The sequence below is a fragment of the Puma concolor genome, chromosome D3 (genome assembly GCF_028749965.1).
Source record: "Puma concolor isolate L17-30 chromosome D3, mPumCon1.1.hap2, whole genome shotgun sequence".
NCBI lineage: Eukaryota > Metazoa > Chordata > Mammalia > Carnivora > Felidae > Puma > Puma concolor.
In genome coordinates, this window is record NC_141678.1 from 23,377,042 (window position 1) to 23,389,371 (window position 12,330).

At 40.3% G+C, this 12,330-nt stretch overlaps 1 protein-coding gene across 10 annotated transcripts in view; it reads right to left on the minus strand.

Moving 5' to 3' along the window:
* The window catches only part of NF2 (NF2, moesin-ezrin-radixin like (MERLIN) tumor suppressor), an 80,620-nt gene that overhangs the window by 63,280 nt on the left and 5,010 nt on the right, over positions 1-12,330 (minus strand). The window contains exon 2 of one of the 10 annotated variants that reach the window (XM_086682122.1): positions 7,269-7,358. The exons of the other annotated variants lie outside the window; for them this stretch is intronic. The gene's annotated coding sequence lies outside the window, so the exon portion shown is untranslated. The remainder of the gene's footprint in view (positions 1-7,268; positions 7,359-12,330) is intronic. 10 annotated transcript variants of the gene reach the window in all.

The following is a 12,330-nucleotide window of genomic DNA, read 5'->3' on the forward strand; positions in this document are numbered from 1 at the left end:
GTCTTTCAAAACTAAGTGAATTATAGTTTTCTGGGGGAAAAAAGTCCTTATGTTTGTAGCTTCTGGCATGTTTCCCGCTACAGTGGAAAGAGGGTATGGGAGCAGCAGTGAACCCAGAGAAGGGATCTGTATCCTAAACTCTACCTCTACCATACACAAGCCTATATATAACCTTGAGTGAGCCATGCAACTCCACTGGGCCTCAGTTTCTTCCTCTGTCAATCTCCTATGACCTCTGTGCAAGGTCCCGATTTTATGATGCTATGAAAAAAGATGAGGCATTTCAAAGTCAGCTGACAGAGCAAAAAGAAACAATACAGTTATGGTGCTATAAAAGCAATACAGTCCCCCAAAAGTAAAGGAGACAATCTCTATCTTTGGAATTTAGCTCACAACATGAGAGCAATCATAGCCTTGTCAAATAGCTATAAAACACCCAAACCTGCTGTGTTGGGAAAGTCACTTAACCTCTTTGGGTCTCAGCTTCCACAATCATCAAGTGGTCTTTGAGGATTAACACCCTCTGAGTCTATGAGCTTGAGATGGTTTTATATAAACCATGTAGTACTTTTTCCACTGTTATAATAATTTTCTTTTAATCCTTTAACATTCCATTCTATATCTTAAAATCATTTTCAGGGATGTAAATGACACTTAACATTTAATTTATGTGTGCTTTCTACATTCTTTCTCCTTACTCAGGGTTTGCCATTGCTACTGTGCTCCTTACTCCTAATAATCAAGAGCTGTATTAATAATAAACTCTCTAATGTAACAAAAATGGTCATTGTAATGTTACTGAAAAATAACTTTTTTAGCACCTAGCACACTGTTGATACGCAGCAATTGTCAATAATCACAAAATGCTGAAATACTGAGAATAATAATTCTGCAGAGAGCTACAAACAGGAAACACTTGGTGCAGGTAGACACAGAGCAAAATTTTAAATGTCTAAACATGAGGTAAAACTAGTAGACTGAGGGATGCCTGGGTGGCTCAGTCAGTTAAGCATCTGACTCTTGAATTCAGCTCAGGTCATGATCTCACAGTTTGTGGGTTCAAGCCCCACATTGGGCTCTGCACTCACCGCATGGAGCTCGCTTGGGTTTCTCTTTCTCTCTTTCTCTCTCTGCCCCTCCCCCACATTCGCTCATGTGCGCGCTGTCTCTCAAAATAAATAAATATCAAAAAACAAACAAACAAACTAGAAGACCGAAACACAACCCATGACTAAGTATTATCCAGCCGATTAACTCCTCCTGCCCCAGGATATCACAAAAATTACAGTTTGTATTTAAAAGCACACTCTTTCAAAAAAGCTCCTGGCAAAACAGCTGGAGCATAATCCATCCGTGCAAATGAGCTCATGGAGAACCCCAATTCTAGCCTAGAAAGAAATTGTAAACATTCGGGTTCTGTTTCTAGCTTGACCTGTCACAGTGGTCAGTGATTAGGACACTGATTTAACAACACTGGAAGGTATAGGTAGGAGCATACAGGGCTGGTAAAAATGTCTGCAGGTGGATGAGGACAACTGTGGGTTGAAGACTTCTTTAACATATTTATGAGACTGATTTAATCTCCAGTCAATATGAGTAGGACACTAGATAAAGACACTGTTGCTGAATTTAAAACTCCAGATCAGTTCAGATAAGTTCAGTAATTACTCTGGGCTTCAGTTTAAGTTTTATCTGAAAGTCAAATTATCAAAACGCCCAAAACCAGGAGATTGAAACTGGGAAGGTGGATGGGGGAACCATAAGTAATGTAACTCACAGGGAGCTTTTGTGACTTTTCCAAAGCTCAGTCTTTCTTTTCTTTTTTCTTTTCTTTTTTTTTTTTTTTTTTTGCAAAGAAGCAAAAAGTCAAATAGTGTTGAGGGCTGGGAGAGAAAAAGGACCTGATGCCTTTAGAAATGATGTTCTCTGACCCCACCTAGTGGTGGCCGGAGTGATTTCTAGGCTGGGATAAGCACCTTGAGTCTCCGCACTGGTGACTGAAGATTTGATTAAAGATTTTTTTTTTCCCTGAGGTCAGCACCAGTTTGGTAATAAATTTTTATGTGCTAAAAATGTACTAAAACATGTGGATTTAGAATCTAAATTAGACAAAGCAAAGACAGGAGGATGGCACACATCATCCTGTAACAAACCAGAGAAGCCTCATCACCAGCTGGCTAAAAAGATTAGCAGCTCTGAGAAAACTCAACTCTGGGTTTTTAAGACCTCAAATGCCTTTAACTTCTGAAATTAAAAATAAACAAGCGCCAAAAATGTTCTTGGACAAAATGCAAAACTAACATGAATAATTGGAGAAGTCGTCAAAAACAAAGAACAGAGAAAAATGACACACTGGGGACAAAAGAACAGAAAACAAATATGGCAGAAATCAGAAAAGAATCCTGTTATCACAGTGGACATCAAGAGATCAATCATATAGCACATTACAAAAAAAAAAGATCACATTACAAAAAAAAAGAGATCCTTAAACAGAAATATGGTGTAGGACAAAGCTCATTATATTTAGACTAATTCTGGAGTCGAGAGAGCCTACATTTACAAAGGTGTGGATAACCTGAAGAAGATTCAAAGAAAATAAAAATGATTAAAGGAGAAAATCTGTAGTGCCTCCAGCGTGGGACCCTTCCTCTTTACTCCCACACCCCCAACTCGTGATCACATGAAAAGCTAATGTCTATCAAGTGCTTACAACAGTCAGGCCCTGGGCTAAGTGTCTATAAAGGTCCACTGCACTCATGCCTTCAAACAATCCTGTAAGTAAAATACTATTATTCTCCTCATATTACAGATGTGGAAATTGAGGCTTAGAGAAGGGAGTTCAAGATCACTCAGGCAGCAGGTGGCAGTGGCAGGGCTTTCACCCACACCAACTTACCCCTTCTATCGGGATGTCAGCTCTTGTTCCCTAAGCAATATTGTTCCTGTCCTCCAGCAGATTTTTCTCACACCTACATGCTCAAATCCTGAGATGGCTTCCTACCTAAGAAGGAAATATGAAAGGGGGAGGTGTGCAATGAGCTGCTTCTGCCCAGATCACCTAAAATAGGATGTTAAAGCAGAGGGCCTTTGAAATCAAATTCTTTCCTCTCATTTTTCACCCTAAGAACTGAGGCCTGGGTTGGGGGAAAGAAGAGACATGCCCAAGATCACACAGAGCAGCTCTGCCTAGAAGCCAGGTGTTCAAGCACCAGTTCAGGGCTCTCCCTGGTTTTATACAAGTAACACCCTGACTACAGCCCCAGACCAGACACAGGAAAGTGAGCTGACCTCCTGAACCCAAGGCTGGCCACGTCTCACCCAAGAACTGCCTCCTGCTTGGCTGGCCTTGACAACTAAGGACTGGCTCTAGACTTCAGTACCTCCTGAATCTTGGGCTTAATAGGTCTCCTGCTCACTCTTTGTCACTGAAGACCCTGAGCCCTGGCCTCATCCTCCTGGTGCCCACGCCTTTGTATTCAGCCTAGTTTTGTCCCAGGCTCCAGCTAGTTCAGGTTTCCATGTGACACCCAGCCCAGAGAGGTTGTCTTCTAACCGGGCTCCTTGTTTCCAAACTCTTCCCAACCCCACCCCCAAATACTTCAAATCATTCTGCGTGGAGACCACTTTATTTATTTTTTTATTTTTTTAAATGTTCGTTTATTTTTGAGAGAGAGAGACAGAATGCGAGTGGGGGAGGGGCAGAGAGAGAGGGAGACAGAATCCAAAACAGGCTTCAGGCTCTGAGCTGTCAGCACAGAGCCTGACACGGGGCTCGAACCCACAAGCAGTGAGATCATGACCTGAGCCGAAGTCGGATGCTTAACCAACTGAGCCACCCAGGTGCCCTAAGACCACTTTAAATCACTCTCCTAGTAAAAACCTCAAAGCTCCCCCCACTGCATTTGATGAATACAAGCTCCTTAATCTGGCCTTCAAAGGCTTCTAATATCTGTCCTGAACCTAGGAATTTAAACACATCTCTCCTCTTCTACCTCAAACCACAGGATTGTATCTTATACCAATTGCAATAAACAAAACAATACTATTGCCTTTGCTAAGGTCACATCCACTGATCCGTACACTCTTCCCCTTTATCTGTGGACACAAACCTGCCTTCAATCCCTGGGGGCAGTTGTTCCCCTATTTACCCCACTGCAGGGTTTTTCTTCTCTCTCTCTCTCAACAGGAACACATCCTCATCTGATAGATAGACAGACAGACAGACAGATAGACAGACAGACTCCTTTGCATTATCTTTTCATGTGTATCCTGTTTCTCTAACTCGATTATGAGCACCCTGGAAATCTGGGACCTTCCCTCTTAAATATCTTTCTATGTGCTCCAATGCCCTAAATATTAGGTACTCTAAAACTGAGCTGCACAGAGGAAAGGGGATGGAGAAGGAGGTGGACTTCAAAGAAGTTAGATAACTGACTTTTCAAAGTACATGAAAAGGCCTCAGAATAGAGGGGTTAACCAATTGTTATTCATGTGGACACACCAAATATTAAGAGAAGACATCAGGCTGAATATAGGGAAGAACATTCTGACCACAAAGCTTGTTAAATATGCAACTAGAAAATATTTAACTGTTGCAAAATAAGCTTCATCTTAAGCCAAAGGCAAGGAATTCCAAGTAGATCATGGCAAGTGAAAAGGATTCACTTATGGAAAATGTACATTTGATTCAAAGACAAACCAGACACTGAGGCAATTTAGCAGAGGCTGTCAGTCACATCATCTACCAGCCAAAAACTTAAGCCCAATGGCAAGTTTACAAAATGGTTTTGAAATGGTATCTTACACCAATTGCAATAAATAAAATAATACCATAGACAAATAGTTGAGTTAGGAAGTTTCTTTGTAAAATCTCTTATTTCTACTTTCTTTTTCCTGTTTACCAAATATCAAAGTTCTCCCCAGGTTTCTAATGGTTTCTTTCCTTTTTCTACTTGGAGCTTCCTATGTGGGTAGCATAGCTTAACAGAAAAAGAGCCAGCCAGCCTGGAAGAGAGATGACCTGGGTTTGAATCTCAGCCCCATCACTGGTAGCTATGTGGTGGTCTTGGGCACAAAGAGGGGGGAACACTCGGGTGCCTGGGTGGCTCAGTTGGTTAAGCTTCCGACTTCAACTCAGGTCATGATCTCACAGTTCATGAGTTTGAGCCCCCAGCACAGAGCCTGAAGCCTGCTTCAGATTTTGTGTCCCCCTCTCTCTCTGCCCCTTCCCCACTTGTACTCTGTCTCTCTCTCTCTCAAAAATAAACATTTAAAAAAGGGGGGGGGGCACTTGAGCAGAGCCTAGAAGGAGAATGAGAACATCTGTGCCAGCAGACAAGTGAGAAGGACATTCTATGCAAAGGCACAGCAGTATGAAAAGAGGTACTTTCCAGAAACAGCAACGAGGACAACAGGCCAAGAGCAAAAAGGGTAAGTGAGGAAGTGTGGGAGAGCCTGGGAAAGGGAGCCAAATGCTGAGAGGCCTTGGATTTACTTCCTTTTATGTAATAACCTGTATATGGAACTTACCTGTGCCAGGTGCTAGTCTAAGCACTTTACCAATAATGACTCGGTTTTAATCCCAGTACCAATACCCCATACAGGAAGAATTATTATGCTCTCCATTTTACAGATGAGGAAACAGGCATCTGAAAGGATTAAGGAACCTGTCTAAGGGTGCTGAACTGGTTAGGGCAGAACCAGGGATCAGGATCCTAAGACCATGCTCTCCCCAGACAACACTCATAACCTCTAGGCTGTGCTGCTTCAGAGCCCTGACAGGAAACTGGAACTTGAGCTAAGACCTTCCCAACTGACTTGAAAACCTAGTTGTGAGGTTCAAATAAGTGACTGCTAGCCTCTTGGTCATTTTTTTTTTTAATGTTCATTTATTTTGAGAGAGAGACAGCCCACGCATGAGCAGGGGAGGGATAGAGAGAGAGGGAGAGAGAAAATCCCAAGCAGGCTCCTAAGCCCAACATGGGGCTCAAACTCATGAACTGTGAGATCATGACCTGAGCTGAAATTAAAAGACGAAGCTTAACCCACTGAACCACCCACGTGCCCCTCATCGGTCATTATTGAGATTCTCCCACTGTCCTCTTCTTTCTCTCTCAGAACAAACAGTGGCTCTCCTGGGACTTTATGCAGGCTATTTGCCCTGTTGGAGCCTCCAATTCCCACTCTGAAAATGAAGCCAATGACAGGACCTCCATCCTAAGCAGGTCTTGATCACCACTAGGTCCACACTGGTACTCAGGAAATATCTGTTGAGTGAGTAAGTGAACCTATTCCAAGTATCAAGTGAGATAGTACATTGTAAAGCATTTAGCACAGCACCTGGCACACAGTAGCTGCTATTCCCTAGTCCTTCCTCCTACAAAAGAGCAGATATGGGGTCCAGCAGATGGCAGCACTAGCCAGTATATATACCCTGCTTCTTTCACCCTTCACCAGCACAACTGCATCCATCATTCACCTCGGACTGCCCATGTCCTAGATGTGCGGCACCCATGCCATCCATGGGGACTGCTTAACCCCCATGGAAGAACCCACAGATAAGGCAGAAACCTTTCTTCTGAAATAAGAAGTTTCTCAGTGCCCTCATATAGAGTCCCATTACTATATACAACTAAGCAATGAAATGACCACCACTGCCCTTTGGGGATTTGCATCCTAGAAGAGAAGCATTTACCTGTATTTTGGGGTGTCTGGGATGTAACATCTTACTGAAAACACCAGAGTTTGTTCTTTCTGTTTTCCTCTTTCCAAAGTTTCTACTTTATGTCCATTTGTATGTTGGAATGATCTGTAATGTTGGTGTTTAATCCAATCACAATCCCATTTGGGTATGTGAAAACATCTGGGATATCAACAACCAACAGGAGAAGGCGGCTTTGTTTCCAATGTAAGATGGTATTAGAATCTCTCACAACTCAATTTTGAGAAATTTTTCATATTTGGCTCTTCTTACTGATAGATTGAATTATTAGAGTAAAATTCCAGCCTAGATAAGAAATAACATAACCATTTAGCCTCCTGGCAAATTACGTTCAGCACCCACTTTCTCAAAATGACAAATATCAAATATTTCAAGTGGAAAAATCCTCTAAAACATCAAGCCAATTGTGCAATGCAGCAAGTAGTGCAAGAGATTTATTTCCTACCTCTGCAGCAAAAAAGTCTGAACTTATTAGCATAAGGTAACATGATTCATATGTTAACTAACACTGGTTCTGAAATTGAGTCCTCCTTGGACCACCACCTACCTGTATGCCTCAATGAAGAATTCCTCAAGTACCATCTCTCCTCTTCTTTTTTTTTTTCAAAATGCATCTGCCATCTCCTGGTATCGGCACCTTGCTCAGTTAATGTACAACATAAAAATAGGGCAGGAGAAAGTCTAATAGTTTCTCAGAGCTCTATCATCATAAGTCAAACTACCATAACTTTCAACAGAGTATCTGAACATCTTCGTTTACAAACAGGTATTTCCACTGGCAAGTCAATGAGATGCAACTGTTTGACAAATTGCAACAGGGCAGTGACCACGGTGACCTGCACCTCCTACTGTAGGCCAATTATACTCCCTTCTAGTTCTTCCTTTCTGCCTGGCACTATGTATTCCAGGAATCCCTATAAAACCTTGCAGGGTCAATAGTATTAGTTCCATTTTACTGATGTGGAAACTGAGGTCCAAAGAGCTTCAGTATCTTACCCAAGCTAGAAGTTCAGCTGGAATTCAAGTCCAGGTCTAACTTATTTCAAAGCCTATGCACTTTCCACTAATGCTTTGCAACTCTCTGGACTAGCAGCACCATCACTGTTTGAGAGTTGAGAATGTGTTAGAAATTGCAGAATTCTCAGTCCTACTGCATAAGTACAGAATGAGAATTCTCATTTCACCAAGATGCTAGGCCGTTTGCTGGCATATATAAGTTTGACAGACTATACTATACCATTATGCCTCTCTGAATATCACTACTCTTATCTTCTTCTATAGACCAGTGGCTCTCAATATGGTGGCAGGGAGAGGGACAGAAAGAAGGGTGTCCTCCCCCTCCGCCCCCCCCCCCCCCACCGCCAGGACACTTGACAATGTCTGAAGACATTTTTGGTTGACATGACGGGGAGCACGGGGAGGTGCTACTGGCATCTAGTGGATAGAGTCCAGAGATGCTTCTAAACATCTTACAATGCACAGGACAGCCCCCACCACAACAAAGAATTATCCAGCCAGAATGTCAACAGTGCCAGTGTTTAGAACACTGCTATAGTTGATAATATTGTACATCCTCTTTGGGTCTGGGGTCTGTTTAAAGAAAAAAGAAGAGATTTTCGTGGTAAAACTATGGCTGAAGAAATCTCATACAAAATCCCTTTCCTTACTGGTCAGTCTCTCACAATCTCTTACAACATTTATCTTTTTTTTTTTTTTTTTTTAAGTTTATTTTTGAGACAGATAACTCGCACTGGAGTGAGGGAAGGGCAGAGAGGGAGAGAGAGAACCCCAAGAGAGAATCTTTGTACTGACAGCACAGAGCCAGATGCGGGGCTCAAACCCACGAACCACGAGATCGTGACCTGAGCCAAAATCAAGAATCAGATGCTTAACCGACTAAGCCACCCAGGCACCCCTCTCACAACATTTGTCAACTAGCAACTTAGATCAGGGGTTGCCTGGCTGGCCCTGTCAGTAGAGCATGTGACACTTGATCTCAGGGTTGTGTGTTTGAGCCCCACACTGGGTGTAGAAATTACTTAAAAAGTTTTTAAATTAAAAAAAAATTAAAGAAAAAAAAAAGAAACTTAGATTAGGGATCAGCAAACTGCGGTCCACAACACAAATCTAATTCACCACCTATTATTGTGCAATCTGAGAGCTAAGAGTAATTTTTACATTTTTAACAAAATGTAAGTTTTTAAATAACATTTCATCACTTGTGAAAGTTGTATGAAATTCAAATTTCAATGTTCACTAATAGTTTTATTGGAATAAAGTCATGTCTTTTGTTTCCATTTTGCCAAAGGCTGCATTTTCTTTAACATAGCCTGAGATATAATGTACCTTAACATTCACCTATTTAAAGTGCACAATTCAATGGTTTCTAGCATATTCATAGAGTTGGGCAACCATCACCACTGTAAATTTTAGAATATTTTCATCACCTCAAAAAGAAACCTTGTACCCCTTGGCTATCATTTCTGTATTCCTGCACTTTTCCCAGCCCTAGGCAACCACAAAACTACTTTCTATTTCCCTAGATATCCTTCCAAGGGAATAATTATGTGAAATATATGAAACAATATGTGTTCTTTTGTGACCGCTTCTTTTACTTAGCATGTTTTCAAGGTTCATCCATATTGTGGCATGTATTGGTATTTCATCCCTTCTTAGTGCCAAATAACATTCCATTATATTGATATACCACCTTTTGTTTACCTTTTCATCAGTTGAGGGACATTTGGGTTGTTTCCACCTTTTAGCAATTATGAATAATGTCACTACGGACATTTGTGTCCAAGTTTTTCTGTAGGCATATGTTTTCATTTCTCTTGAGTAGATACCTAGTAGTGAATTGCTGTCATATGGTACTCTATATTCAACAGTTTGAGGAACTGCCAGACTGTTTCCCAAAGTGGCTGCACCATTTTACATTCCCACCAGCAGTGTATGAGGGTTCCGATTTCTCCATATTCTCGCCAACATTTGTTATTATATGCCTTTTTTTGATTCTAGTCATCCTAGTGGTTGGCTCTTACTGTGGTAAAGTGGTATCTCATTGTGTTTTTTATTTTCATTTCCCTGATGACTAATGACGGTATTTTTTCATGTGCTTATTAGCCATTTGTATATCTTCCTTGGAGAAATGTCTATTCAGATCCTTTGCCCATCTTTTTAAGTAAACTCTATGCCCAACGTGGGGCTTGAACTCACAATCCCAAGATCAAGAGTCACATGCTCTGCCAAATGAGTCAACCAGACACTCCTCCTTTGCCCACTTTTGAATTATTTGCTTCTCATTACTGAGCAATAAGAGTTCTTTATATGTGTTAGATATAAGACCCTTATAAGATCTATGATTTGCTAATATTTTTTCTTTTCATGTTCTTGATGGTGTCTTTCAAAGCATAAATGTTTTTAATCTCAATGAAGTTTATCTACTTTTTCTTTTGTTGCCCATGCTTTTGTTGTCATATCTAAGAATCATATGCCAAATCCAAAGTCATGAAGATTTATCCCCATTTTCTTCTATGAGTATTATAGTTTTAGTTCTTACGTTTAGGTCTTTGGAGTTAATTTTTGTATGTGGTGCAGAATAAGGGTTCAACTTCAATCTTTTGCATGTGGCTGTCCAGTTTTCAGCACTGTTTGTTGGTAAGTCTATTCATTCCTCCACTGAATAGTCTTAGCACCCTTGTCAAAACTCAGGTAACCATAGAGTATGGGTCTATTTCTGGACCCGCAATTCTACCCCATTGATCAATATCTCTATCTTTATGTGAGTACTACACTGTTATGTACTGTTATGTTATGGTTGTTTTGTAGTAAGTTTTGAAATAAGGAAGTATGAGTCCTCCTACTTTGCTCTTCTGTTTCAAGATTTTTTTAGCTATTCTGGATCCCTTGCAATTTCATATAAACTTTAGAATATTTATCAATTTCTACAAAGTAGTAAATGGAAATTCTGATGACGATGGTGTTGAATGAGTAGATTAGTTTGGAGAATCCTGCCATTTTAACAATGTTAAATCTTGTGATCTATGAACAAAGGATGTCTTTCCATTTATTTAGATCATCTTTAATTTTCATCATCAATGTTTTACAACTTTCAGAGTATAAGTTTTATACTTCTTTTGTTAAATTTGCTCCTAAGTATTTTATACTTTCTGGTGCTATTATAAATAGAATTTTCTTAATTTTCATATTGTTCATTGCAAGTATATAGAATTACAAGTAATTTTTGTACATTGCTCTTATATCCTGCAATCTTGCTGAACTTGTTTATTAGGTCAAATAGTTTTTTTAGGGGATTCCTTAGAGTTTATATACATGATCATGTTATCTGTGAATATATTTTTATTTCTTCCTTTCCAATATGGACACCTTTTATTTCATTTTCTTGCCGAATAGTCCTGGCTAGAACCTCCAAAACAATATTGAAGTGGCAAGATATCCTTGTCTTGTTCCTGATCTTAGCAAGTAAGCATCCTTCTTTCACTAAGTTAGCTGTGGGTTCTTTACAGATACTCTTTATCAGGTTAAGGAAGCTCCCTTCTAATCCTATTTTGTTGTTTTTATCATGAAATGCTGCTGAATTTTGTCAATGCTCTTTCTGCATCTATTGAGATGATCATATGATTTTTGTTTTTTATTCTATTGATACGATGTATCACATTAATTGATTTTCAGATGTTAAACCAACCTTGAATTCCTGGAATAAATCTCCCTTGTTATGATGTAGGATTCTTTTTATTTGTTGTTGGATTCAGTTTGTTAATAGTTTTGTTAAGAATTTTTGCTTCCATTGGGGCGCCTGGGTGGCGCAGTCGGTTAAGCGTCCGACTTCAGCCAGGTCACGATCTCGCGGTCCGTGAGTTCGAGCCCCGCGTCAGGCTCTGGGCTGATGGCTCAGAGCCTGGAGCCTGTTTCCAATTCTGTGTCTCCCTCTCTCTCTGCCCCTCCCCCGTTCATGCTCTGTCTCTCTCTGTCCCAAAAATAAATAAAAACGTTGAAAAAAAAAATTAAAAAAAAAAAAAAAAAGAATTTTTGCTTCCATATATATATATATATATATAAATTTTTTTTTTTTTTTTTTTTTTGAGAAAGACAGAGAGAGAGCCAGCAAGGGGAAGGGGAGAGAGAGACAGAGAAAGACAGAGAGAGACAGTCAGACAGACAGACAGAGGGAGTCCCAAGCAGGCTCCACAATTCCAGTGCAGAGCCCCCCCATGAAATGTGAGATCATGACCTGAGCCGAGATCAAGAGTTGGACACTTAAACAACTGAGCCACCCAGGTGCCCCATTCCATGTATTTTTTAAAGTAATTTCTGAACTAGCCAGGTGCCCCATTTTGCTTCCATATTCATAAGAGATCTTGTCTCTAGTTCTCCTGTGATAGCTTTGTTGGGTTCTGGTATTAGGGTAATGCCAGCCTCATAAAATGAGTTGGGAAGTATTCCCTCCTCTTCTTCTTTTTTTTTTTTTTTTTTTTTTTGGAAGAGTATGTTAAGAATTGGTATTAACTGTTCTTGAAATGTTTGGTGGAATTCAGTAGTGAAGCCATTTGCGCCTCTACTACCTAGAGCCTGGACCTTTGTGGGTATTT